Consider the following 23834-nt stretch of genomic DNA (forward strand, 5'->3'; position numbering starts at 1 on the left):
CATGAGCCCTCCTCTCCTATATAAACCCTTCTTCACCCCTTCATTTTTACACAACCTAAACACCACTTCTCCCCCTCTTTGGCCGAACACAAAGCCATTCCCTTCTTCCTCATTTCTTCTTCTTCTACTCTCTTCTTTCTTCTTTTGCTCGAGGACGAGCAAACCTTTTAAGTTTGGTGTGGTAAAAGCATTGCTTTTTGTTTTTCCATAACCATTTATGGCATCCAAGGCCGGAGAAACCTCTAGAAAGAGGAAAGGGAAGGCAAAAGCTTCCACCTCCGAGTCATGGGAGATGGAGAGATTCATCTCAAGGGTGCATCAAGACCACTTCTATGAAGTTGTGGCATTGAAGAAGGTGATCCCCGAGGTCCATTTTTCACTCAAAAAGAGTGAATATCTGGAGATCCGACATGAGATTCGAAGAAGAGGTTGGGAAGTTCTCACCAACCCCATTCAACAAGTCAGAATCTTAATGGTTCAAGAGTTCTATGCCAATGCATGAATCACCAAGAGCCATGATCAAAGTGTGAACCCGAACCCAAAGAATTGGCTTACTATGGTTCGGGGGAAATACTTGGATTTTAGTCCGGAAAATGTAAGGTTGGCATTCAACTTGCCTATGATGCAAGGAGATGAACATCCTTACACAAGAAGGATCAACTTTGATCAAAGGTTGGACCAAGTCCTCACTGACATTTGTGAAGAGGGCGCCCAATGGAAGAAATATTCAAGAGGGAAGCCGGTTCAATTAAGAAGGCATGACCTCAAGCCCGTGGCTAGAGGATGGTTGGAGTTTATCCAATGCTCAATCATTCCCACTAGCAACCGGTCCGAAGTTACTCTAGACCGGGCCATCATGATTCATAGCATCATGATTGGAGAAGAAGTGGAAGTTCATGAGGTTATAGCCCAAGAACTTTATAAGGTGGCGGACAAGTCCTCTACCTTGGCAAGGTTAGCCTTTCCTCACCTCATTTGTCACCTCTGTTATTCAGTTGGAGTTGACATAGAGGGAGACATCCCCATTGATGAGGACGAGCCCATTACTAAGAAGAGGATGGAGCAAACAAGAGACCCCTCTTATCATGAGATCCCTGAGATGCCTCAAGGGATGCACTTTCCTCCACAAGATTATTGGGAGCAACTGAACACCTCCCTAGGAGAATTGAGTTCCAACATGGAACAACTAAGGGTGGAGCACCAAGAACACTCCATTCTCCTCCATGAAATTAGAGAAGATCAAAGAATCATGAGAGAGGAGCAACAAAGACAAGGAAGAGACATTGAGGAGCTCAAGCACTCCATAAGACCTTCAAGAGGAAGAACAAGCCGCCATCACTAAGGTGGACCCATTCTTTAATCTCCTTGTTCTTTATTTTCCTGTTTTTTTTCGAAATTTTCATGCTTATGTTGTCTATGTTTGTGTCTTATGATCATTAGTGTCTTAGTGTCTATGCCTTAAAGTTATGAATGTCCTATGAATCCATCACCTTTCTTAAATAAACAATGTTCTTAATTGAAAAAGAGAAGAATTGCATGAATTTTGAATTTTATAACAGATTGATTATTTTGATGTGGTGGCAACACTTTTGTTTTCTGAATGTATGCTTAAACAGTGCATATATCTTTTGAATTTGTGGTTCATGAATGTTGGCTCTTGAAAGAATGATGAAAAAGGAGACATGTTACTGAGGATCTGAAAAATCATAAAAATGATTCTTGAAGCAAGAAAAAGCAGTGAATACAAAAAAAAAAAGAAAAAACGAAAAAAAAGAAGGAAAAAGAGAAAAAGAGAGAAAAAGAAAGAAAAAGAAAGAAATAAAGTGTGATCCAAGGCAAAAAGAGTGTGCTTAAGAACCCTGGACACCTCTAATTGGGGACTCTAGCAAAGCTGAGTCACAATCTGAAAAGGTTCACCCAATTATGTGTCTGTGGCATGTATGTATCCGGTGGTAATACTGGAAGACAGAGTGCTTTGGGCCACGGCCAAGACTCAATAAGTAGCTGTGTTCAAGAATCATCATACTTAACTAGGAGAATCAATAACACTAATCTGGATTTTGAGTTCCTAAAGAAGCCAATCATTCTGAATTTCAAAGGATAGAGTGAGATGCCAAAACTATTCAGAGGCAAAAAGCTAAAAGCCCCGCTCATCTAATTGATACTGATCTTCATAGATGTTTTTGGAATTCATTGCATATTCTCTTCTTTTTATCTTATTTGATTTTCAGTTGCTTGAGGACAAGCAACAATTTAAGTTTGGTGTTGTGATGAGCGGATAATTTGTACGCTTTTTGGCATTGTTTTTAGTATGTTTTTAGTAGTTTGAGTTGAGGTTTTAGTATATTTTTATTAGTTTTTAGTTAAAATTCACTTTTCTGGACTTTACTATGAGTTTGTGTGTTTTTCTGTGATTTCAGGTATTTTCTGGCTGAAATTGAGGGACCTGAGCAAAAATCTGATCCAGAGACTGAAAAGGACTGCAGATGCTGTTGGATTCTGACCTCCCTGCACTCGAAGTGGATTTTCTGGAGCTGCAAAAGCCCAATTGGCGCGCTCTCAACGGCGTTGGAAAGTAGACATCCTGGGCTGTCCAGCAATATTTAATAGTCCATACTTTGCACAAGATTTGATGGCCCAAACCGGCGTTCAAAGTCACCCTCAGATTTCCCAGCGTTAAACGCCGGAATTGGCACCAAAATGGGAGTTAAACGCCCAAACTGGCATAAAAGCTGGCGTTTAACTCCAAGAAGAGTCTCTACACGAAAATGCTTCAATGCTCAGCCCAAGCACATACCAAGTGGGCCCGGAAGTGGATTTTTATGTCATTTACTCATCTTTGTAATTCTTAAGCTACTAGTTTCCTATAAATAGGACCTTTTACTATTGTATCTTCATCTTTTGATCACTTTAGATCTCTAGATCATCTTTGGACATCTAGTTCTTAGATCATTTTGGGGGCTGGCCTCACGGCCATGCCTAGACCTTGTTCTTATGTATTTTCAACGGTGGAGTTTCTACACACCATAGGTTAAGGTGTGGAGCTCTGCTGTACCTCGAGTATTGATGCAATTACTATTGTTCTTCTATTCAATTCCACTTGTTCTTATTCTAAGATATTCATTCGCACTCAAGAACTTGATGAATGTGATGATTATGTGACGCTCATCATCATTCTCACTCATGAACAAGTGATTGACAACCACTTCTGTTCTACAAGCAAACGAGGCTCTAATGTTTATCTCTTGGATTCCTGATACACGATGCATGGTTGATCGCCTGACAACCGAGTGCTCGCCTGACAAACGAGCCAGCCATTCCGTGAGATCAGAGTCTTCGTGGTATAGGCAAGAACTGATGGCGGCATTCAAGAGAATCCGGAAGGTCTAACCTTGTCTGTGGTATTCTGAGTAGGATTCAATGATTGAATGACTGTGACGTGCTTCAAACTCCTGAAGGCGGGGCGTTAGTGACAGACGCAAAAGAATCACTGGATTCTATTCCGGCCTGATTGAGAACCGACAGATGGATAGCCGTGCCGTGACAGGGTGCGTTGAACATTTCCAATGAGAGGATGGAAGGTAGCCACTGACAACGGTGAAACCCTTGCATAAGCTTGCCATGGAAAGGAGTAAGAAGGATTGGATGAAGACAGTAGGAAAGCAGAGAGACGGAAGGGACAGCATCTTCATACGCTTATCTGAAGCTCTCATCAATGATATACATAAGTATCTCTATCTTTATCTTTATGTTTTATTCATCATCTATACCCATTTGAGTCTGCCTGACTAAGATTTACAAGGTGACCATAGCTTGCTTCATACCAACAATCTCCGTGGGATCGACCCTTACTCGCGTAAGGTTTATTACTTGGACGACCCAGTGCACTTGCTGGTTAGTTGTGCGGAGTTGTAGTGATCACGATTTCGCGCACCAAACACCTTATTGTCTTGAATGTCTTTGCATATGCTTTCAAGTAAGGTTTCAATCTTAGAGATTCTGTCATCAAATGATGGTATGTTGGGGGTAGAGGTAGAAGAGTGAGATGTATTGCTGTGGTTTTGTTGGTATGTCCTCTGTGTGAATTGTTGGGGAGCTGTGTTGTTGGGGTTGTGACGTCTCTGATCTTGGCCTTGGTCTTGTTGATTCCCCCACCCAAAGTTTGGGTGATTCCTCCATCCAGGGTTGTAGGTCTTGGAGTATGGATCATGGTTGTATCTAGGTGAATTCCCAATGTAGTTGGCTTGCTCCTGAGTGCCTTCTTCCTCTTCACTTGCTTCCTCTTGAGTTGAAGTGGTGATTGCTGCCACTTGACTTCTCTCCATCTTCTTGGTGAGGTCAGCTAGCTGCTTGGTGATGAGCTTGTTTTGAGCAAGCAGAGCATCTACATTGTTCAGCTCCATTACTCCTCTAGTGTTCCCTCTTTCGGAAGCATAGAAGTAGTCATTCTCAGCTACAGTTTCAATGACATCTATGGCTTCCTCAATGGTCTTCTTCTTGTTCAAAGAACCTCCGGATGAATGGTCTACGACCTTCTTAGATTCATATGACAGTCCTTCATAGAAGATATGTAGCTGCACCCATTCATTGAACATATCAGATGGACATCTCCTTGTTAGGTCTTTAAACCTCTCCCATGCTTCATATAGAGTCTCACCATCTTGTTGCCTAAAAGTTTGGACCTCAGCTCTCAGCCGATTGACTCGTTGAGGGGGGTAAAATCTTGCTAAGAACTTGTTCATAACATCATCCCAAGTTGTCAAGCTCTCCTTTGGAAAAGACTCCAACCACTTGGTTGCCTTGTCTCTGAGAGAGAATGGGAACAACAACAGTCTATAGACGTCTGGTTGAATGCCATTGGACTTCACTGTGTCACATATTCTCAGGAAGGTGTTTAAGTGTTGGTTGGGGTCTTCTTGGACACCTCCTCTGAACGAGCAATTGTTCTGAACAAGGGTGATGAGCTGTGGCTTTAGTTCAAAGTTGTTGGCATGGATGGTTGGTTTTTGGATGCTACTTCCGCAATTCCCTGGGTTTGGGTTGATGTAAGAGCCCAAGACTCTTCTATCTTCCCCACCAGGATTTGCTCTACCTCCTCCACCATGGTTGTGAACCTCTTCCTCACGATGGTCTTCCATGGTTGTTTCAAAGTATTCTTCACAGTGTTCCTCCTCTTCTTCAACACCCACTACACGTTTTTCTTTTGCCTCCCTTCTTAATCTTAAGAAGGTTCTCTCAGGTTCAGAATCAAAGGAAGTTGAAGCTCCGCTTCTTCTCCCTGTCATACAACCAACAGATTACAAGCAAGAAAAGCAATGCAGAAAGTATCTTGTTAGAATAACTTGTTAGTGTCAGTGATGCAATATATCAAACAGTTAGTGGGTTAGTGAACTGAATTGTAAATAGCAAAGAAAAACTCAGAAACTGGGGATGGGAAGAATTAAACTAAGACGGAAAGCAAATTAACCAAACAGAAAATTAAATCAAACAAAATACAAATGCTCAATCTAGTGATCCTCTAATGTAATCATTGTCGATGCACAATCAATCCCCGGCAACGGCGCCATAAACTTGATCGGGGTAAAACTTATCTCTCAACAAATTCCCATTCGGCAAGTGTACCGAATTTGTCGTCAAGTAAAAACTCACAATAGAGTGAGGTCGAATCCCACAGGGATTGATTGATCAAGCAACTTTAATTAGAGGAATGATCTAGTTGAGCGAATCCATGAATAGAGTTGATAATTGCAGAAATTAAAATGGCGAGAAAGTAAATGACTGAAAGTAAATAGCAGAATTGTAAATGGGAATGGGGGAATTGCTCATAAAAGTAAATTGCAAAAAATAAAGAGAATGGGTAAGATCAGAAATGGGGTGTTCATTGGGCTTAGGAGATGTTGCATTCTCCGGATCAATTTCATTTTCATCTCTTCCTCAATCAATGCACTCATTGATCTCCTTGGCAATCTTAAGTGATTGAATCACAATCTCTTGCAATTCAATCTCTCAAATCTTGACGAATAGCCAATTCCTTGATCAATTGCTCATGAGAAGAGATGAAGTGTGGTCACTGATTATACCACATGCACTTCCCAAATCAAATGCTTAGAGGGTTATAGTCACATACCCATCCACACTCAATTTGGTCCAGCATGAGAAAGCATTTCTAGCTAATCTCTTCATTCCTCTTTCAAGGATCCGAAGAGATCCATGTTTGAATAGCTTCTTTTCCAAGATAACTATCCAATTGGATGATGATCGAAAGCTTTCAAGTAAAATCAAAAGGAAAGATAGAAGAAGAATAAGAAAATTAGTATTGATCCATCAAATTACAACAGAGCTCCCTAACCCAATGAAAGGGTTTTAGTTGTTTATAGCTCTAGAAATCAAAATCAAAGATGGAGAATACATGATAAAGCTAGAAGTACAAAGAAAGTAATTACAAAGAGTAGTTCTCTGTCCTAGCTCCTTCCAAAAAGCTCCTCTCTCTTTCAAAACTACTCCTATATATACTACTCTTCTCAGCTTCTAGTTAGCTCTTCAAGTCTTGGGCCTCTAGATCTTTGAGCTTAAAGCAGTTCCTTTCTTCAATTGGGCTTGGCTTACTTGCAGAGAGATAGTGTGAAGTGGGCATCAACTTTAGCTCAAGACGTTAGGGGTTTTTATCATTTAGTGAAAATACAAGTTCGAGAACGTTAGTGACACTTAACATTGTCACTAACGTTGCCATGCACCCCTTTGCCTCACATTAAAGCCCACGTTAACTGGGTTAACATGGCTTTTAACGTTGCCTTGTTAGCCTTTGAGAACGTTAGTGACACTCAACATTGTCACTAACGTTCGAGTGTGCCCCTAGGTCTCACGTTAGAGTCCACGTTAACTAGGTTAACGTGGCTTCTAACGTGGCCATTCTTAGCCATCCCAACGTTAGTGACAATGTTGAGTGTCACTAACGTTGGCTCATTCTTCATTCCTCATCGTTAGCTTCCACGTTAACCAAGTTAACGTGGAAGTTAACGTGGCTCTTGGGGGTTGTGTGGTTGCTCCAACGTTAGTGACAATGTTGAGTGTCACTAACGTTGTCGACAACTCTCCATCTCTTACGTTGGTTAACGTGGGAGTTAACGTGGCTCTTTGCACCTTAGGCCAACGTTAGTGACAGTGTTGAGTGTCACTAACGTTGGCTTCTCTTCCCCCTTTAACGTTAGAGGCCACGTTAACTAGGTTAACGTGGCTTCTAACGTGGCCATTTGTGAGCAATTGCCAACGTTAGTGACAATGTTAAGTGTCACTAACGTTGGCTCAACTTCTCTTCTCCACGTTAGAGTTCACGTTAACTTAGTTAACGTGACTCTTTAACGTGGGCATTGATGGCTTTTGAGAGTGTTTTTGGCAATTACTTTTCTCCTTAACTTTGCAAGTTACCTCCCATTCCTTGCTTCCTTTGGTCCTGAAATCAAGCAATAGAGTGCATCAAAGTTCTAGTCCAAGTCATGGGTAATGCAATATACAATTTTGTCATTAAAATCATGCAAAATCCTCATGAAACAATGTAAAATGCACAATGTATGCTTGAATCAAGGTCTGAGTGAATATCTGCCCAAAACTAACTTATTTCCTAAGAAAATGCATGAAATTACCTAAAAACAGTAAAGAAAAGGTCAGTGAAACTGGCCAAAATGCCCTGGCATCAATTATTTATATATATTATTATTTTTTTTTCTTTTCAAATCTTTATTTTTCTTTCTTCTTCTTTTTCCTTTTACATGGTGTTAGAAACCTTTTGAGTCATCATTCCTCATTATATGCTTGTGGATTATTGCAAATTATTTGACAATTATATTTTTTCTCCTATTTAAGGGATTGCATGCATGTTCAATTTCACACTTTTTATATCTTGTTTACCATGCATGCCATGTGTTTGTGAAAAAGCCCATATAGCACCATGCACTTTTCTACATTACTTTACTCTACTCTGCAAAGCTTGCTTTTCACAAACTCCCTTTCATATTTTATTAATTCAATTTAATTGTCAATACAAACGTGATAGTTGGTTTGTTACAAATGGTAACCTAACTTGGACATTGAATGTTTGATATATGCTACTCATGCCTTTACCTGCATGCCAATAAACCTCTTGCATTCCATTGTCCTACATGCACTTGCTATACTTCCATTGATGAGCTTTCCACATGTAATCCAGACCATGTGTTAATGCCATTTATCTTTATTGTGCATTGACTATCACTTACACTACCCTCTTCCTTGCTCTCTCTCTTTGAATTTAATTTTCTTTTTCTTCCCTTTTTTCAGGATGGCCACCAAGAAAGGAAAAGAGAAAGCTACTTCCAAACCACCAGCAAGAAGAGGAACTAAAAGAGCATTAATGGCAGAGCCTTCTTCAACCGCAGTCAAACCCTCAACAAAAAGAGTTAAGAGGATAATAAAGGTTGACGACAAAGAGAAAGCCTTTCCAGCAAAGGACACTGCGCGATTTCCCAATCGCTACTGTGAGCAGATGTTCCCTATCCTAGCAGAAAGGAACTATAACAATGAATACCTTCTCATCCTCCCGCCTAATATTGCCACCTTTGTTGAGCCGCAAATTGAGCGAAGACAATGGGGTTTCCTACGGAGACAGCCAAGGCAGGTCAATCTTTCTTGGGTAGTTAAGTTCTACTCCAACTTCTACATACCGACCCTGCAGTCTGTTTATGTCCGGCAGAAGCAAGTCCCCATTACAGAAAAGGCCATTCAGCAAGTTCTAAGTCTTCCCCCTATTCCAACAGGAATGGACGCTTTTCAAGAAGCCACCCTTCAGCGCCAGCGATACCAATTTGACTGGGACTCCGTTCTCAGAGTCATTGCTTTACCTGGATTCTGAGTTCCTAAAGAAGCCAATCATTCTGAGTTCCAAGGGATAAAGTGAGATGCCAAAACTGTTCAAAGGCAAAAAGCTAAAAGCCCCGCTCATCTAATTAATACTGATCTTCATAGATGTTTTTGGAGTTCATTGCATATTCTCTTCTTTTTATCTTATTTGATCTTTAGTTGCTTGGGGACAAGCAACAATTTAAGTTTGGTGTTGTGATGAGCGATTAATTTGTACGCTTTTTGGCATTGTTTTTAGTATGTTTTTAGTAGTTTTAGTTGAGTTCTTAGTATATTTTTATTAGTTTTTAGTTAAAATTCACTTTTCTGGACTTTACTATGAGTTTGTGTGTTTTTCTGTGATTTCAGGTATTTTCTGGCTGAAATTGAGGGACCTGAACAAAAATCTGATTCAGAGACTGAAAAGGACTGCAGATGCTGTTGGATTCTGACCTCCCTGCACTCGAAGTGGATTTTCTGGAGCTACAGAAGCCCAATTGGCGCGCTCGCAACGGCGTTGGAAAGTAGACATCCTGGGCTTTCCAGCAATATATGATAGTCCATACTTTGCCCAAGATTTGATGGCCCAAACCGGCGTTCAAAGTCACCTACAGAAATTCCAGCGTTAAACGCCGGAACTGGCACCTAATTGGGAGTTAAACGCCCAAACTGGCATAAAAGCTGGCGTTTAACTCCAAGAAGAGTCTCTACACGAAAATGCTTCATTGCTCAGCCCAAGCACACACCAAGTGGGCCCGGAAGTGGATTTTTATGTCATTTACTCATCTTTGTACACCTTAGGCTACTAGTTTTCTATAAGTAGGACCTTTTACTATTGTAATAAGAAGAGTCTTTTGATCATGTTTTGATGATTGAACTCACCTTGGGAGGCTGGCCATTCGGCCATGCCTAGACCTTGTTCTTATGTATTTTCAACGGTGGAGTTTCTACACACCATAGATTAAGGTGTGGAGCTCTGCTGTACCTCGAGTATTAATGCAATTACTATTGTTCTTCTATTCAATTCCGCTTGTTCTTTGTCCAAGATATCACTTGTTCTTCAACTTGATGAAGGTGATGATTGACACTCATCATCATTCTCACCTATGAACAAGGTGACTGACAACCATTCTTGTTCTACAAGCATCTGAGGCTTAGTGAATATCTCTTGGATTTCTGATTGCATGATGCATGGTTGATCGCCTGACAACCGAGTGCTCGCCTGACAAACGAGCCAGCCATTCCGTGAGATCAGAGTCTTCGTGGTATAGGCAAGAACTGATGGCGGCATTCAAGAGAATCCGGAAGGTCTAACCTTGTCTGTGGTATTCTGAGTAGGATTCAATGATTGAATGACTGTGACGTGCTTCAAACTCCTGAGGGCGGGGCGTTAGTGACAGACGCAAAAGAATCACTGGATTCTATTCCGGCCTGATTGAGAACCGACAGATGGATAGCCGATGCTGTGACAGAGCATCAGGAACGTATTTCCAATGAGAGGATGGGAGGTAGCCATTGACAACGGTGAAACCCTACACAAGCTTGCCATGGAAAGGAGTAAGAAGGATTGGATGAAGACATTAGGAAAGCAGAGAGACGGAAGGGAAGGCATCTTCATTCGCTTATCTGAAGCTCTCACCAATGATATGCATAAGTATCTCTATCTTTATCTTATTACTTTATTCATCATCTATACCCATTTGAGTCTGCCTGACTGAGATTTACAAGGTGACCATAGCTTGCTTCATACCACCAATCTCCGTGGGATCGACCCTTACTCGCGTAAGGTTTATTACTTGGACGACCCAGTGCACTTGCTGGTTAGTTGTGCGAAGTTGTGTTTATGCCATGGTAGTGAGCACCAAGTCTTTGGAGCCATTACTAGGGATTGTTTATGTTTTGAAAAGTATTGATCACAATTTCGTGCACCAAGTTTTTGGCGCCGTTGCCGGGGATTGTTCTTGTGTATGGACAACTGACGGTTCATCTTGTTGCTTAGATTAGGCATTTATTTTTTTTCGAAATTCTTGAAGATGAATTCTAGAGTTTCATGATGATTTGTTGAAATCTGGCTGGCTGAGAAGCCATGTCTAATCTCATTGGACCGAGGTTTCAACTTATCATCACAGAAGCTTGTTGATTTTTTTTTTTATCAATCTTGCTTTTGGAGCAGTGATCTGCTAAGGCTTGGCTGGCCTTTGGCCATGTCTAGTGTTTTGGACCGAAGCTTTCTTTGAAAGCTTGGCTGGCTGTGAAGCCATGTCTAATTCCTGGACCGGAGTCTTAGACTAGCATTGCACTGATTCCTGAAATTCTCATTAAGAATTTTGATGTTTCCACTTAATTTTCGAAAATCACAAAAAAAATTCACAAAAACCATAAAAACCAAAAATATTTGATGTTTCTTGCTTGAGTCTAGTGTCTCATCTTAAGTTTGGTGTCAATTGCATGCATTCATGTGTCTTAAGGATCTTCAAGTAATTCTTGATGATTTCTTACTCTGATCTTTGAATTCTTTTGACTTGAGTGTTTATGTGTCTCATATAGTGTCAATAGTATACAAACTGCTAAGTTTGGTGTCTTGCATGCATTGTTATTTGATTCTTGTTGCATTTTGATTATTAAAAATCCAAAAATATTTTTTATTTTGTGTCTTTTCAAGTCAATAATACAGAGAATTGAAGTTTCAGAACATACTGCAGAGGAATTATACAGAAAAAGCTGGGCATTCAAAAATGCCCAGTGAAGAAGGCAGACTGGCGTTTAAACGCCAGCCAGGGTACCTGGTTGGGCGTTTAACGCCCAAAAAGGGTGCATTTTGGGCGTTAAACGCCAGAATGGATACCATTCTGGGCGTTTAACGCCAGGATGGTGCTAGGGGAAAGATTTTGTTTTCAAATCAATTTTTTTTCAAGTTTTCAAAGTTTTTCAAAATCAAATCTTTTTCAAATCATATATTTTCAATCAAATGTTTTCAAAATTAATTTCTTTTCTTTTTCAAAGATACTTACTAACAATTAATGATTTGATTGAACATTTTTTGCCTTTTCTGTTGAGGAAGGTTTTATGTTTGAATCATATCTTTTCTTGTTAGGCAAGTTATTTATTTTCAAATCAAATCTTTTTTAAAATTGTTTTCAAATCATATCTTTTCAATCACATCTTTTTAAAACCAATCATATCTTCTTAACTACATCTTTGTCAAAATAGTTTACAATCAAATCTTTTTGATTTCTAATTTAAAAATCTTTTTCAAAAATCACTTGATTTCTTTTTCACTTTTATTTTCGAAAATCAATTAGTGTTTTTCAAAAATGTTTTCAAAATATTTTAATTAATTTTCGAAAAATTACTCCCCTCCTCCTCACATCCTTCTATTTGTGGAGTACCACTCCTTCTTAATGCACAATTCGAACCTTATCTAAGTAAAGTTCGAATTCTTCTTCTCCTTCTTCTTTCTATTTCTCTTTTCCTCTGACACCTCAAGGAATCTCTATACTGTGACATAGAGGACTCCACATTTTCTTGTTCTCTTCTCTTTCATATGAGCAGGAGCAGAGACAAAGGCATTCTTGTTGAAGCTGACCCTGAACCCGAAAGGACCTTGAAGAGAAAACTAAGAGAAGCCAAAGCACAACTCTCTTTAGAGGACCTGACCGAATTCTTCAAAGAAGAAGAAGACATGGCAGCCGAAAACAACAACAATGCAAACAATGCAAGGAAGGTGCTGGGTGACTTTACTGCACCTACTCCTGATTTTTATGGGAGAAGCATCTCTATCCCTGCCATTGGAGCAAACAACTTTGAGCTTAAACCTCAATTAGTTTCTCTAATGCAACAGAATTGCAAGTTCCATGGACTTCCAATGGAAGATCCTCATCAGTTCTTAGCTGAATTCTTGCAAATCTGTGACACAGTCAAGACTAATGGGGTAGACCCTGAGGTCTATAGACTGATGCTATTCCCTTTTGCTGTAAGAGACAGAGCTAGGATATGGTTGGACTCTCAACCTAAAGAAAGCCTGGACTCTTGGGAAAAGCTAGTCAATGCCTTCTTGGCAAAGTTCTTTCCACCTCAAAGATGGAGCAAGCTTAGAGTGGAAGTCCAAACTTTCAGACAGAATGATGGAGAATCCCTCTATGAAGCTTGGGAAAGATACAAACAATTAATCAGAAAATGTCCCTCAGACATGCTTTCTGAATGGAGCATCATAGGTATTTTCTATGATGGTCTCTCTGAACTATCCAAGATGTCTTTGGATAGCTCTGCTGGAGGATCTATTCATCTGAAGAAGACGCCTACAGAGGCTCAGGAACTAATTGAGATGGTTGCAAATAACCAATTCATGTACACTTCTGAAAGGAATCCTGTGAACAATGGGACAAGTCAGAAGAAAGGAGTTCTTGAGATTGATGCTCTGAATGCCATATTGGCTCAGAACAAGATATTGACTCAACAAGTCAATTTGATTTCTCAAAGTCTGTCTGGAATGCAAAATGCACCAAGCAATACTAAGGAGGCTTCATCTGAGGAAGAAGCTTATGATCCTGAGACCCCTTCAATGGAAGAGGTGAATTACCTAGGAGAACCCTATGGAAACACCTATAACTCTTCATGGAGAAATCACCCAAATCTCTCATGGAAGAATCAAGAGAGACCTCAACAAGGTTTCAATAATAATGGTGGAAGAAACAGGTTTAACAATGGCAAACCTTTTCCATCATCTTCTCAGCAACAGACAGAGAATTCTAAGCAGAACCCCTCTGACTTAGCAACCATGGTCTCTGATCTAATCAAAACCACTCAAAGTTTCATGACTGAAACAAGGTCTTCCATTAGGAATTTGGAAGGACAAGTGGGACAGCTGAGCAAGAAAGTTACTGAACTCCCTCCAAGTACTCTTCCAAGCAACACAGAAGAAAATTCAAAAGGAGAGTGCAAAGCCATCAATATGGCCGAATTTGGAGAGGAAAGGGAGGAAGTGAACGCCACTGAGGAAGACCTCAATGGGCGTGCACTAGCCTCCAATGAGTTCCCCAATGAGGAACCATGGGAATCTGAGACTCAACATGAGACCATAGAGATTCCATTGGACTTACTTCTGCCTTTCATGAGCTCTGATGAGTATTCTTCCTCTGAAGAGGATGAGTATGTCACTGAAGAGCAAGTTGCTAAATACCTTGGAGCAATCATGAAGCTAAATGACAAGTTATTTGGAAATGAGACTTGGGAGGATGAACCCCCTTTGCTCACCAAAGAACTGGATGACTTGTCTAGGCAGAAACTACCTCAAAAGAGACAAGACCCTGGGAAGTTTTCCATACCTTGTACCATAGGCACCATGACCTTCAAGAAGGCTCTGTGTGACTTAGGGTCAAGTGTAAACCTCATGCCTCTCTCAGTAATGGAGAAGCTAAGGATCTTTGAGGTACAAGCTGCAAAAATCTCACTAGAGATGGCAGACAACTCAAGAAAACAAGCTTATGGACTTGTAGAGAATGTTTTGGTTAAGATTGAAGACCATTACATCCCTACTGATTTCATAGTCCTAGAGACTGGGAAGTGCATGGATGAAACCATCATCCTTGGCAGACCCTTCCTAGCCACAGCAAAGGCTGTGATTGATGTTGATGGAGGTGAACTGATCATTCAAGTGAATGGAGAATCCTTTGTGTTTAATGCTCAAGGATATCCCTCTGTCACCATAGAGATGAAGCATGAAGAGCTTCTCTCAAATCAGAGTCAAGAAGAGCCCCCACAGTCAAACTCTAAGTTTGGTGTTGGGAGGCCACAACCAAACTCTAAGTTTGGTGTTGAACCCCCACATTCAAACTCTAAGTTTGGTGTTGGGAGGTTCCAACATTGCTCTGAGTATCTGTGAGGCTCCATGAGAGCTCTCTGTCAAGCTACTGACATTAAAGAAGCACTTGTTGGGAGGCAACCCAATGATTATAATTTATATAGTTTCTTTTGTTATTTTATGTTTTTTGTAGGTTGATGATCATAAGAAGTCACAAAATCCATTAAAAAAGCAAAAACAAAATGAAAAACAGGAAGAAAAACAGCACACCCTAGAGGAAGATGTTGCTGGCGTTCAAACGCCAGTAAACCTAGCAGTTGGGCGTTTAACGCCCAGTCTGGCACCATTCTGGGCGTTTAACGCCAGAAAGGGGCACCAGACTGGCGTTAAATGCCAGAAAAGGGTAAGAACCTGGCGTTAAACGCCAGGAATGGGCATCAGCCCGGCGTTTAACGCCAGAAATGCCTCAAAACGTGATTTTGAGCAACATTTGGTGCAGGAATGACTTTTCCTTGACACCACAGGATCTGTGGACCCCACAGGACCCCACCACCACTCTCTCTCTTCTTCCCCCATTCACCAATCACCTCAACACCTCTTCCCCAAAACCCTTCCCCTATCAAATCCCATCTTTCTCTTCACCACTCACATCCATCCTTCATAAAACCCCACCAACCTCACCCTTCAAATTCAAACCACTTTCCCTCCCAAACCCACCCATAATGGCCGAACCTCATCTCCCCTCTCTCCTATATAAACCCTTCTTAACCCCTTCATTTTCACACAACCAAAACACCACTTCTCCCCCTCCTTGGCCGAATACACCACCATCTCCCTCTTCCTCATTTCTTCTTCATCTACTCTCTTCTTTCTTCTTTTGCTCGAGGACGAGCAAACATTTTAAGTTTGGTGTGGTAAAAGCGTTGCTTTTTCGTTTTTCCATAACCATTATGGCATCCAAGGCCGGAGAAACCTCTAGAAAGAGGAAAGGGAAGGCAAAAGCTTCCACCTCCGAGTCATGGGAGATGGATAGGTTCATCTCAAGGGTGCATCAAGGCCACTTTTATGAAGTTGTGGCCTTGAAGAAGGTGATTCCCGAGGTCCCCTTTTCACTCAAAAAGGGTGAATATCCGGAGATCCGCCATGAGATCCAAAGAAGAGGTTGGGAAGTACTTACCAACCCCATTCAACAAGTTGGAATCTTGATGGTTCAAGAGTTCTATGCCAATGCATGGATCACCAAGAGCCATGATCAAAGTATGAACCCGGATCCAAAGAATTATCTTACTATGGTTCGGGGGAAATACTTGGATTTTAGTCCGGAAAGTGTGAGGGTGGCGTTCAACTTGCCTATGATGCAAGGAGATGAACATCCTTACACAAGAAGGGTCAACTTTGATCAAAGGTTGGACCAAGTCCTCACAATCATATGTGAAGAGGGCGCACAATGGAAGAGAGATTCAAGAGGCAAGCCGGTTCAATTGAGAAGGCATGACCTCAAACCCGTGGCTAGAGGATGGTTGGAGTTTATCCAACGCTCAATCATTCCCACTAGCAACCGGTCCGAAGTTACTTTAGACCGGGCCATCATGATCCATAGCATCATGATTGGAGAAGAAGTGGAAGTTCATGAGGTTATAGCCCAAGAACTCTACAAGGTGGCGGATAAGTCCTCTACCTTAGCAAGGTTAGCCTTCCCTCACCTCATTTGTCACCTCTGTTATTCAGTTGGAGTTGACATAGAGGGAGACATCACCATTGATGAGGATAAACCCATTACCAAGAAAAGGATGGAGCACACAAGAGACCCCTCTCATCATGAGATCCCTGAGATGCCTCAAGGGATGCACTTTCCTCCACAAAACTATTGGGAGCAACTAAACCTCCCTAGGAGAATTGAGTTCCAACATGGGACAACTAAGGGTGGAGCACCAAGAACACTCCATTCTCCTCCATGAAATAAGAGAAGATCAAAGAATCATGAGAGAGGAGCAACAAAGGCAAGGAAGAGACATTGAGGAGCTCAAGCACTCCATAGGACCTTCAAGAGGAAGGAAGAGCCGCCATCACTAAGGTGGACCCGTTCCTTGATTTCCTTGTTCTTTATTCTTCTGTTTTTCGAATTTTAGTGCTTATGTTTATCCATGTTTGTGTCTTATGATCATTAGTGTCTTAGTGTCTATGCCTTAAAGTTATGAATGTCCTATGAATCCATCACCTTTCTTAAATAAAAACGTGCTTAATTGAAAAGGAAAAGAATTGCATGAATTTTGAATTTTATAACAGTTTAATCATTTTGATGTGGTGGCAACACTTTTGTTCTCTGAATGTATGCTTGAACAGTGCATATGTCTTTTGAATTTGTGGTTCATGAATGTTGGCTCTTGAAAGAATGATGAAAAAGGAGACATGTTACTGAGGATCTGAAAAATCATAAAAATGATTCTTGAAGCAAGAAAAAGCAGTGAAAACAAAAAAAAAGGAGAAGCAAACAAAAAAAAAAACCGAAAAAAAAATATAGAAAAAGAAAGAAAAAGAAAGAAAAAGAGTTGTGATCCAAGGCAATAAGAGTGCGCTTAAGAACCCTGGACACCTCTAGTTGGGGACTTTAGCAAAGCTGAGTCACAATCTGAAAAGGTTCACCCAATTATGTGTCTGTGGCATGTATGTATCCGGTGGTAATACTGGAAGACAGAGTGCTTTGGGCCACGGCCAAGACTCAATAAGTAGCTGTGTTAAAGAATCATCATACTTAACTAAGAGAATCAATAACACTATCTGGATTCTGAGTTCCTAAAGAAGCCAATCATTCTGAGTTCCAAGGGATAAAGTGAGATGCCAAAACTGTTCAGAGGCAAAAAGCTAAAAGCCCCGCTCATCTAATTAATACTGATCTTCATAGATGTTTTTGGAGTTCATTGCATATTCTCTTCTTTTTATCTTATTTGATCTTTAGTTGCTTGGGGACAAGCAACAATTTAAGTTTGGTGTTGTGATGAGCGATTAATTTGTACGCTTTTTGGCATTGTTTTTAGTATGTTTTTAGTAGTTTTAGTTGAGTTCTTAGTATATTTTTATTAGTTTTTAGTTAAAATTCACTTTTCTGGACTTTACTATGAGTTTGTGTGTTTTTCTATGATTTCAGGTATTTTCTGGCTGAAATTGAGGGACCTGAGCAAAAATCTGATTCAGAGACTGAAAAGGACTGCAGATGCTGTTGGATTCTGACCTCCCTGCACTCGAAGTGGATTTTCTGGACTTACAGAAGCCCAATTGGCGCGCTCTCAACGGCGTTGGAAAGTAGACATCCTGGGCTTTCCAGCAATATATGATAGTCCATACTTTGCCCAAGATTTGATGGCCCAAACCGGCGTTCAAAGTCACCTACAGAAATTCCAGCGTTAAACGCCGGAACTGGCACCTAATTGGGAGTTAAACGCCCAAACTGGCATAAAAGCTGGCGTTTAACTCCAAGAAGAGTCTCTACACGAAAATGCTTCATTGCTCAGCCCAAGCACACACCAAGTGGGCCCGGAAGTGGATTTTTATGTCATTTACTCATCTTTGTACACCTTAGGCTACTAGTTTTCTATAAGTAGGACCTTTTACTATTGTAATAAGAAGAGTCTTTTGATCATGTTTTGATGATTGAACTCACCTTGGGAGGCTGGCCATTCGGCCATGCCTAGACCTTGTTCTTATGTATTTTCAACGGTGGAGTTTCTACACACCATAGATTAAGGTGTGGAGCTCTGCTGTACCTCGAGTATTAATGCAATTACTATTGTTCTTCTATTCAATTCCGCTTGTTCTTTGTCCAAGATATCACTTGTTCTTCAACTTGATGAAGGTGATGATTGACACTCATCATCATTCTCACCTATGAACAAGGTGACTGACAACCATTCTTGTTCTACAAGCATCTGAGGCTTAGTGAATATCTCTTGGATTTCTGATTGCATGATGCATGGTTGATCGCCTGACAACCGAGTGCTCGCCTGACAAACGAGCCAGCCATTCCGTGAGATCAGAGTCTTCGTGGTATAGGCAAGAACTGATGGCGGCATTCAAGAGAATCCGGAAGGTCTAACCTTGTCTGTGGTATTCTGAGTAGGATTCAATGATTGAATGACTGTGACGTGCTTCAAACTCCTGAGGGCGGGGCGTTAGTGACAGACGCAAAAGAATCACTGGATTCTATTCTGGCCTGATTGAGAACCGACAGATGGATAGCCGATGCTGTGACAGAGCATCAGGAACGTATTTCCAATGAGAGGATGGGAGGTAGCCATTGACAACGGTGAAACCCTACACAAGCTTGCCATGGAAAGGAGTAAGAAGGATTGGATGAAGACATTAGGAAAGCAGAGAGACGGAAGGGAAGGCATCTTCATTCGCTTATCTGAAGCTCTCACCAATGATATGCATAAGTATCTCTATCTTTATCTTATTACTTTATTCATCATCTATACCCATTTGAGTCTGCCTGACTGAGATTTACAAGGTGACCATAGCTTGCTTCATACCACCAATCTCCGTGGGATCGACCCTTACTCGCGTAAGGTTTATTACTTGGACGACCCAGTGCACTTGCTGGTTAGTTGTGCGAAGTTGTGTTTATGCCATGGTAGTGAGCACCAAGTCTTTGGAGCCATTACTAGGGATTGTTTATGTTTTGAAAAGTATTGATCACAATTTCGTGCACCATGGAGCATGTACAAATCGCGGGCAACTTACCTTTCCCCGCCTTGGTCTCAACTCTTGTCTCAGCAGCCGGAGTCTCCTGCAGAGCTGGGGACACCAAAGCCATGCTTCCATGGGATGATCAATATGTTCCTAACGGGAAATACCTCAGACTTTCAGCAGCCACTACAAGCCAGCCTCTTGAGCCGGTTGAAGTTATTCCTTCTTCAACACCACAAGCATCTACCACTGAGAAATTGCTCCAGCAGATACTTGAAAAGTTGGATCAGCATGAATAGAAAGCAAAGATGAGAGAGCGCCGTAACGAGCGCCGATTCAAACACCTCAAGGAGCTACTCAAGGGACGCTACAGAGACTCCGACACCCCGGACTCCACTTCTTTTACCAGCACCGGGAGCCATGATGATCCCGACTGTGGAGATACTGCTACCAGCCCACCCCTGTTCCTGACAAACGGCACCGAGGACGGTGCAAAGCCTTAAGTGTGGGGAGGTCGGTCAGTACCTGACTTTCGGAGGTAAATTCTCTTCTCTGACACCAATAATTAGGATATTTTAGTTAGATTTTTCTTTCTTTTATAGAATAAAATAAATTGCATAGGTTAGGATAGTTGCATGCATGTTCTACTTGATTGAAAAGACAATAAGTTTCTTTTAAAAATCTATCTTTGGAACAAAATTTCACTAATTTTTCAAAATTTTCATGATAAATCTGCTTGAGTTGTATTTGGAACATGATGTTTGAGCTAAAGAACACACAACCTGTGAAAGATTTGAGCCTTTATGTATGGTTACATTATTTAACCATAATTATTTTATTCTTGTGTGTTTACTTCTCTATGATTGTAATCTATATTTTGTTTTATCTTATATGTCCAATATTTATTATATTTACATGCTTGCACATGATTGAGGCCATTATTTGTTTAAACTCACTTATCCAAATCAAGCCTACCCTTTTCAATTACCCTTGTTAACCACTTTGAGCTTTTAAAACCCCAATTGTTCTATATTGTACCACATTACTAACCTTAAACTGAAAAACAATTGCATATCCCAAATTGAATCTTTGGTTAGCTTAAGATAGAATTGTGTGTGCTAGTTAAGTATGGGAAATTGTGGGAACAAAAGTTGTTAAGGGAATGTGTCATGAAAATTTAAAGAAAATTTGGATACCCACTCATGTAAAAATATAAGAATGAAAAATCTACGTGCATTGATAAGCTTTATTGAAAAAAAATTCAATCAATAAATAAGGGGACAAAATTACCCCAATGTTAAATTCATAATTCAAAGATCAATGCACATATGATAGAATTAAAATACAAGGTTGAAACATGAGTATGGGTTGAAAAAGGGAATTATAGGTAGCTAGGCATGAATTTAAAAGTATATAGAATATATGTATATTAGGTGAGAGCTTAGGTTAATTAAAGATTCAATTTATAAAGCTCACTTAGCCATATATATATATCCTTACCTGCACCTTGGCCCCATTACAACCTGGAAAGACCTCATGATGTTTGCATTGGTATATTAACTGTTGTTGATTGGTTAGGAGAAAAACAAAAGTTAGAAAGCATGACTAGAGAAGAATAGAGTGATTACCTTATACACTAGAGATTAGAGCATACATACTTTATCAGTGAGGGTTCAATGCTTGAATTTTCATGTTTCCGGCCTTCATAAGCTATCTTCTTGCACTTTTATCGGTTTTATTATATGATGATAGAATTAGTGGAATCTGATTTGTAATTGTTTTGAAGAGCTTATTTACTTTTGATCAAGTGGACAATAATCATATAGTTGCATTTATTTATATATGTAGGATTGCATTGCATTTCATGAGTTTCTGCATGTTCATACTTATTTCCTTGTCTCCTTCAATTTAGCATGAGGACATGCTAATGTTTAAGTGTGGGGAGGTTGATAAACCACTATTTTATAGTTTATATTGTGTTTAATTGTGTGGTTTTGTCATGATCCTTACCCACTTATTCATCAATTTAGCATGCATCTAGATTTCCTTCCTGATTTTATTACATGTTTGAAAATTGCTTCCTAGAGACTTTAATTATTTAATTTCAATTCTCCTTTATTCCATTCGATGCCGTAATCTATGTGTCGAGTGTTTCAGGCTTCATAGGGCATGAATGAGACGGAGATTAGAGAGGAAGCTAGCAAAAATGGAAGGAACACAAGAATTTGAGGAGATAACCAGCGAAAAGTGACGCGGTCGCATGGCTCACGCGACCGCGCGAAGGAGCGCAAATCGCAGTGACGCGGCCGCATGGCTTGCGCGGCCGCGCGGATTGAAAAGCACAAGCAACGCGATAGCGTGGACGACGCGAACGCGTGAAGAGGAAAAGCGCCAGCGACGCGTCCGCATGGACGACGTGATCGCGTGACATGCGCGATCTGCATAAACTGCAGAATCTGAAACCAGCGACTTTAGCCCAGTTTTCGGCCCAGTTTTTGGCCCGGAACAGCATACTAGAGTCAGAGAATATGCAGAAACAAGAGACAATTCATTAAGTTTTTTTTCAGATCTAGTTTTTTACTCTCTTAGGTTTTTCTCTCTAGTTTTTAGAATTTTAATTTTCAATTGGTCTTAGCATTGGAACATTAAGAAGAGTCATTTCCTTATCAAGACTTCATCATTCTAGTTTGTTCTGTTAACTTGGTTTTATTCTTCCATGTTCTTTGTTATGTTCAATTTTGTCATTCAGATATTTTTATGATTAATTAATGCAAGGGTTATTTCTTTTTAATTTAATTTCCATTCCAATAATTGGTGCACAAAATTGTGATCACTACTTTTCACAACTCAAATAATCCCCGGTAATGAATCCAAAAACTTGGTGCTCAATACCATGGTATAAACACAACTTCGCACAACTAACCAGCAAGTGCACTGGGTCGTCCAAGTAATAAACCTTACGCGAGTAAGGGTCGATCCCACGGAGATTGTTGGTATGAAGCAAGCTATGGTCACCTTGTAAATCTTAGTCAGGCAGATTCAAATGGTTATAGATGATATATGAATAAAGCATAAAACAAGGATAGAGATACTTATGTAATTCATTGGTGAGAACTTCAGATAAGCGAATGGAGATGCTTTGTCCCTTCCGTCTCTCTGCTTTCCTACTGTCTTCATCCAATTCTTCTTACTCCTTTCCATGGCAAGCTGTATGTTGGGCATCACTGTTGTCAGTGGCTACAGTCCCGTCCTCTCAGTGAAAATGTTCAACGCACCCTGTCACGGCACGGCTAATCATCTGTCGGTTCTCAATCAGGTTGGAATAGAATCCATTGATTCTTTTGCGTTTGTCACTAACGCCCAGCCTTCAGGAGTTTGAAGCTCGTCACAGTCATTCAATCATTGAATCCTACTCAGAATACCACAGACAAGGTTTAGACCTTCCGGATTCTCTTGAATGCCGCCATCAATTCTAGCTTATACCACGAAGATTCCGATTAAGGAATCCAAGAGATAAACATTCAAGCCTTGTTTGCTTGTAGAACGGGAGTGGTTGTCAGGCACGCGTTCATAAGTGAGAATGATGATGAGCGTCACATAATCATCACATTCATCAAGTTCTTGAGTGCGAATGAATATCTTGGAATAAGAACAAGCTGAATTGAATAGAAGAACAATAGTAATTGCATTAATACTCGAGGTACAGCAGAGCTCCACACCTTAATCTATGGTGTGTAGAAACTCCACCGTTGAAAATACATAAGAACAAGGTCTAGGCATGGCCGTGAGGCCAGCCCCCAAAACGTGATCAAAAGATTCAAAGATCTAAAGATGATCTAAGATCCCAAGATGAAAATACAATAGCAAAAGGTCCTACTTATAGAGAACTAGTAGCTTAAGGTTTACAAAGATGAGCAAATGACATAAAAATCCACTTCCGGGCCAACTTGGTGTGTGCTTGGGCTGAGCATTGAAGCATTTTCGTGTAGAGACTCTTCTTGGAGTTAAATGCCAGCTTTTGTGCCAGTTTGGGCGTTTAACTCCCATTCTTGTGCCAGTTCCGGCGTTTAACGCCGGGCATTCTTAAGCTGATTTGGAACGCCGGTTTGGGCCATCAAATCTCGGGCAAAGTATGGACTATTATACATTTCTGGAAAGCCCAGGATGTCTACTTTCCAACGCCGTTGAGAGCACGCCAATTGGGCTTCTGTGGCTCCAGAAAATCCACTTCGAGTGCAGGGAGGTCAGAATCCAACAGCATCTGCAGTCCTTTTCAGTCTCTGAATCAGATTTTTGCTCAAGTCCCTCAATTTCAGCCAGAAAATATCTGAAATCACAGAAAAACATACAAACTCATAGTAAAGTCCAGAAAAGTGAATTTTAACTAAAAACTAATAAAAATATACTAAAAACTAACTAAATCATACTTAAAACATACTAAAAACAATGCCAAAAAGCGTATAAATTATCCGCTCATCAC

General features: G+C 40.5%; 1 non-coding gene across 1 annotated transcript; it reads right to left on the bottom strand.

The window, feature by feature from the left end:
- Positions 1–12958: 12958 nt before the first annotated feature.
- On the bottom strand, positions 12959–13066 carry LOC130971037 (small nucleolar RNA R71). The gene has a single exon (XR_009082275.1). It is a non-coding gene; the product is annotated as a small nucleolar RNA R71 (small nucleolar RNA).
- Between the last annotated feature and the right edge of the window lie 10768 nt (positions 13067–23834).

The sequence above is a fragment of the Arachis stenosperma genome, chromosome 3, assembly GCF_014773155.1.
Source record: "Arachis stenosperma cultivar V10309 chromosome 3, arast.V10309.gnm1.PFL2, whole genome shotgun sequence".
Taxonomy (NCBI): domain Eukaryota; kingdom Viridiplantae; phylum Streptophyta; class Magnoliopsida; order Fabales; family Fabaceae; genus Arachis; species Arachis stenosperma.